Genomic DNA, 6,000 nt, shown 5'->3' on the forward strand with positions numbered 1-6,000 from the left:
TTTCCAGTAGATAGGAAAAAAAGAGTAGACAGAATATACAATGAACCCCCACGCCATCTTGATTCTCATCTGTCCCCACCACCCATCCATTTTGGGGAAGTAGAGGGCTGCGGTATTTTAAAACAAATGTAAGACATGTCATTTCCTCTGTAAATACCCGAGAATGCACCTCTAACCGATAAAGCCTTTGCTTTAAGAACATAAGCACCTGCCAACAAAATTACCAGCAGGATCACCTCAGATGCACTCAGATTCCCCTGATTTTCCTCACAAACGTCTGCAGACAGTTGCTTGTTGAACTCAGCAACCACGCAAAGCCCACATTTGGTCCTTGTGTCTGTAGCTCTCACAGCTCTCCCGTTGCACCTGCACCAGCTCTCTCTCTTGCTAGCAAATCTGTCTCTGTCTCCGTTGAAACCCCTCGTTTTTTAAGGATCTGTCCTGGGCCTGATGTCTTTGCCACCAGCCCTCCGGGTGAGGGTTGGCCTCTCACACAGGCTCTGATTCTCTACGGACCTGTGTCCAAGAGCTAGTTCACAGCAACTATGCATCTGCTATCTCACCTACTCTTCTGCATTCCTTTGAGGAGGGGGCAAGGGTGGTTTTCTGCTTTGACTGACTGAGAAAGAGGCCCAGAGAGACACTGAAGCAATGGCGTGGTCTGGGGGAGCAGGCCGAGCACCCCATCTGCTGGCCCAGGCTGTACACAGGGCAGCCCGCCACTGAGAACAGCCAGCCTGCGTCCCGGGCACGCTCCCACTGCATGCCAGGCCCTGACGTGCGGTGCTCACCTCACCTACACGAGCACTCTGGCAGGTAGGCGGTATTAGTGTTATTTTAACCATGGAAACGGAGGTTCGCAGAAGTGATTACCTTGCCCAGGGTCATGCAGCTGGCACGTTTGTCTGACTGAACTTTTCTCTCTGCGGGTGCCACCCAGCTTCCCCCAATGACATCCTGACTTCACCCAGGTCTCTGCTCAAATGCCACCCCCACAGATGAAGCTGCCTTAGATAGATTGCTGTGTCCCGAACAGCTCTGTCACTTTCTGTCCCCTCACCCATCTTTACTTTCTTTGGAGCGTCTATCGCTGCCAGATCATATAAATATATTATATATATATATATATATATATTTGTCTAACTGTTGCTAGCATATGTATGAGGCCAGAGACTTGGATAGTTTTGCTCACTGCTCTAACCTCCTGGTGTGTGGCAGGCACTTAATAAATATCTGTGGAAGGAAGGAAGGAAAGAAAGGGGGGAGGGAAGGAGGGAGGGAAGGGGCTGCCTTTCTTCCCAGCTTGAAGCTAAAACTGTCCTGTTTGGCCAGGTTGCCAGAAATTAACGCAACAATCCCACCTACCTATGAAAACTCAGGCATGGGGTGGCCTCCTTCAGATTCTACCATAAACCACTGGTAGATCTAAGACTAAACCATCAAATCCTGTGACTAACAGACAAAGCCATTGCCAATTAGCCTAGCGGAGGCTTCCCACACCCTGCAAATTGCGACAGAGCTGCTTGACTAAGCTTCTCAAACTTTCTTCCTGTGTACAGCAAAATTCTCACCTACACATCACTGATCCGAGCAACACTTTGATGACTCTTGGAAGCAGCAGATGCCAAGCCTGTTGAGTCGACCAACCCGTGTCATCCAGACAGGACACGGTAACCCTTACTGTGTTCCCTCTGGCCCCTCTCTAGAGCCACACATTTCTTCAAAAGTCAAAGAATGTGATTCCTATGTTTGCCTTCATCCTTAGAAGATCCAAGAGGAAATGTTTGGGCCAGGACCCCACTAAAGACCCTCTAGGGGAAGCCCCAACAGCAATCCTACGAGTGTGACAGGGCCCCTCAGAAACCACTCTCTTGCTGGCCCTTGAACTTATTACCTCAGAGCTGCGGAGAGCCAGCAAGGGAAGGACAAGTCCATTGTTGGCCTCTCTTCTGGGCCCCAGAAATAGACATAGGCAAAACTGCAATGTGAGGCAGCAAAGCTGATGTGCTAGACTAGACAAAGGTAAACACCCAACTGCTCTCCCTTCTTTCCTCTTTGCTTTTTTTTTTTTCCTTTTAGCAAATAAACTTAATAGAGATGAATCCCAAAGGAAGACTCACTCTAAACTTACGGCTTTCACTCTTCCCTAACCATGGTGGGCCACTCGAGGAGGCCACTCGAGGAGGTAACTCGAGGAAACTTAATTGTAGGTGGCGGTGAAGGGGACTATGAATATGTGAGGCAGTTTTCTACGCCAGCTTCAAGGAGAAGGCATCTAGATTAGACTAGAATACGTGTTGAAGTGAATTAATTGGAGGTACCAATGTGCTTTGAAGGATAAAAAAGAAAGGAGAAATCACAGGTGACAGAATCACAGAGGAGAAAATCAGGAAAGCTTTCATGGAAGAAGTGGCTTCTGAGCTCAGTCTTAGAGGAACAGCAGGATTTTTATAGGCTAGATGGCTGAAGGGAAATGCTCTAGAAGGCGGGTGTGACATTACAGGGCAGAAAGTGTGAAGGGCTAGGATGATGGTGGAAAGGCTGGACGAGTTTGGCTAAGTATTGGGTTGCCCAGGAATTGCAAAAAGATAAGGCTGCAAAGGAATTAGGGTGCAGAAAGCCTGTCAAAGGAGTTTGCACTCATTTCAAAAGACAAAGGGACTGAGTGGTCCATCCCAATGATGGGATACTAGTCTGTGTTAAGAATGGGATTTTAAAAATTTGATTCAAATTCAATTAGTGTAAATTCCGCTCAAAAAACTGATATTTGATTCAGTTATGGGAAAATTTTAAGATATGTTTAGAGAGCTTGGTTTGCGAATCGTCTCTTACAACTTTAAATCTTATGAAAGCTAAATGCAGATTAAGTAGATCTGACAACATTTACTTCCCAATGGATGTGATATAACAGTGAAACACACACTGGATTTTGAAGCTGAGTATGAAGAAAGAATATACAATGTCACGTTTGTTATTCTGATGTGGATGACACTTCGTAATGATAACATCTTGGATTTCTTGGGTTAATTTTTAAATGTTATAAAAATGAAAACCAAAAGAAAAGGCAAAGGGAGCCATTGAAGGACTTTGAGCTGGGCTGTCACACAATTAAAAATACATTAAAATAATAATAACTTTGAGGAAGTGTGTGAGATAGATTGCAAGGAGGAGAGTCTAAGACAAGAAAGTTGATTGACAGATGTTCTTTTTTCTTCTTTTTCTAAGGAGGGCGCAGCTCACAGTGGCCCATGCGGGGATTGAACTGGCAGCCTTGGTGTTATTAGCACCACGCTCTAACCAACTGAGCTAACCGGCCACCTGAAGGATTTTCTTAATGGTTACATCAGAAATAATCTGACTGAGTCAGAGACTCAGAAATATGCTCTTCACTCCCCAAACATGGCTCAGAAATGGACTCCCGTTCTCAGGGATGTTTCCACCCGGCTAACACTAACCTTTAATCACTCCCCAGATACTTCACAGTCAGGAAAGTTCTGGGTTCTATTGCGAGGGGTCAGTTACTGTGAAGGGTCAAAGGTCACCTTGAAGGGTCCTGGACCAAACCTGACCCCTGTTTTGAACTGGAGGAAAACTTGACAAAGTGTGTTATTGCATCTTGGGCTGGAATTTACCATTGGAAATGCAGGCTTTGTCACTGGCATAAGAACTGTTTTGCATTTGATGACATTTTCAAAATGGTGTGAAAAACCTTGACGTTTTTATTAGAAAATCTATAAAGCCCAAACAAATGGTTTCATGCTGCTTTGCCTCATTCTTCATAGGTTCATCGGCAATCCATCATCCCTCCCACTCCCCCTGAACCCATCAGCATCAACGTTTTCCCCATGAACAAAAGGACATCTCAGAGAAGCCTTTCAACCTTAGTGATCCTTTGCCTCTCAACTTTTACCCCTTAAATCAACTACAATCATTCCATTTTCACTGGATCCTTTCCTGAAAGGCTAAACAATGTTGACGCCTCCTTCCAGAAACTCTTTCTTTACCTTTCATGACACTGAATGACAGAAGCTTGACCTGCATTCTCTTTAGAGATGGGACTCTGTTTCTCTGGTCTCCCTTACATGTGATTAAATGTCTAGTTTGAACCAAATAATTGGGTTCAGAGCAAATAAATTGAGGCCCTCTCTCCTGAAAATATGATAACTCCCTTACGGCCTTCTGAATAAACGACTCATCTATCCCACGTATCCAATAAGGCAGGTTGCCTCGCTGTCAGCTCTGGCCCATCCAAGCTCATTCTGCCTGTCCGCCTGGCCCTTCCTACCTATGCCTTCGGTCTCCCGAGAACAAACGTCCTTGGACTTCCTCTCCTCACCTCCACCCTGGGGTTTCTTCCCTGCTGACCCGCCTCCTGTTTCTGCCTCCCACTCATTGGTTAGGCTCCTTAGGTTCTCACGCATGGGAGTGGCTGCTTGTTCACTGGACCCTGTCACTCTTTTTGCATTTCTGAGTGGTTCTGATGCCTCTGCCAACACCATCACCATCTGGGTCTTTCTTAGTTTCCCACCTCGCTCCCTCCCGCTTACAGGGATTAATCATCTTTTCTCTGTGTCCTGTTTTATACTCACCTATTGATTTATTTTTTTCACCAAATTTGTTAGGTAGGTCACAGTGGGGCAGGTCGTGCGTTGGCGTGAGCTCTGGCTTATGGGAGTTTCATGTCTTTAATCCTCACGATAGTCTTATGAAGTAGGGAAGGGGGAGACTATCATTGGCTCCATTTTAAAGATGATAATAGAGGCTCAGAGAGGGTAAATCCCTTTTGTAAGGTCCCCCAGCTCATAAGGACAGAGGTGAGAGGCAGCTCTTTAGCCTCCAAATCACGGCGCCTTCCTACCACACCTTTCACTTCCTCATCGGCTGCTATGCTGCGTCCTCCTTTCTGACGTCTGGCCTCTCAGGTCTCTCGTCCTCAGCTCGGCTCGGCTTCACCCGCAGTGCTTCCTCTCGTCTGCAGCCTCTGCCAGCCAGAGTGCGGCACACAGGCGGGGAACAGACCGGCCAGCAGTGCTGCGCCGCCTCACAGCTGATTGCCTGGTTTGTGTGTGCTCTTCAGTGTAGGAGGTTGACCTGAAATGCTGCCATCGGTGGTCCTCCACCCTCTCTGCCACCCTGCCACACCAAGCGCACACACACCCATCGTGCCCAGGACACTGGCTGCTTCATGGCAGGACAGTCCCCTGTGTTTGGGACAGTCCCCAAACTACCATGGACTGTAAAACCTTGGAGGCTCATCTGTGGTGGTGTTTTTTCTCATCCTCAAGGTGTTTTTCAGCACTGCCTGGGAGCAAACAGATACTGGGCCGGGGGGAGAAGGAGAGAGAAAAGAAACACCCAGCAGGCAGCTCAAGAAACTACCTGCATCCACTCACCTCACCAAGTGAGACAGACAACAAACCTCTACCGCAGGTGAAGAGAAAAACTGCCAAAAAATGTATATACACTGCTCTGCTGGGGTTTTTTTCTTCCTAAATGGAGACTTTTGGGGTCATGTTTACTGATTCCGCTCCAAGACCAGGAACAAACCCAAATAGCAGGAAATGCAGTATTGCTCTAAAAGGCACAAATTAGCCAGGGGTAGGGGGCAATACCCCAAGCCTGGCAAGAATTCCTTCTGTCCCCTAATCCGTCTCCCATGTGACAGTAGCCAAACCAGGCAGGCACGCAGAGCCATGGAAGAGCAGTGAGGCCCCCCTCCTTCACCTCACTCCAGGGAACCACCACAGGGAAGCTGTACCATCTTCACATGAAACTTCAGTCGAGTGTCCGGGTTTTGAAAGCAGCTATGGAATTAAGGTCAGATAAGTTTACCGAACAAGGCTGAGTGGGTTCAAGCTTGAAGATGATACTGGGATAGGCAGGAAGCGGGCAGGTAGTGGGTGAGAGCAGGCTAGCCAGCATGACACTGCACCTCTCTTCTTCCTCTGCCTGTCTGCCAACTAACAGCCTTGGCAGTCGTGGCAAAAGAGTAAGACCAGC

At 47.4% G+C, this 6,000-nt stretch overlaps 1 long non-coding RNA gene across 1 annotated transcript; it reads left to right on the forward strand.

Annotated features, from left to right (window-relative positions):
• The first annotated feature begins 377 nt into the window (after positions 1 to 377).
• LOC109458620 (uncharacterized) lies at positions 378 to 4,634 on the forward strand. Its single transcript, XR_002139266.2, has 3 exons — positions 378 to 816; positions 1,560 to 2,022; positions 3,226 to 4,634. It is a non-coding gene; the product is annotated as an uncharacterized LOC109458620 (long non-coding RNA).
• Positions 4,635 to 6,000: the final 1,366 nt, after the last annotated feature.

This window comes from Rhinolophus sinicus, linkage group LG14 (genome assembly GCF_036562045.2).
Source record: "Rhinolophus sinicus isolate RSC01 linkage group LG14, ASM3656204v1, whole genome shotgun sequence".
In the NCBI taxonomy this organism is placed as follows: Eukaryota; Metazoa; Chordata; class Mammalia; order Chiroptera; family Rhinolophidae; genus Rhinolophus; species Rhinolophus sinicus.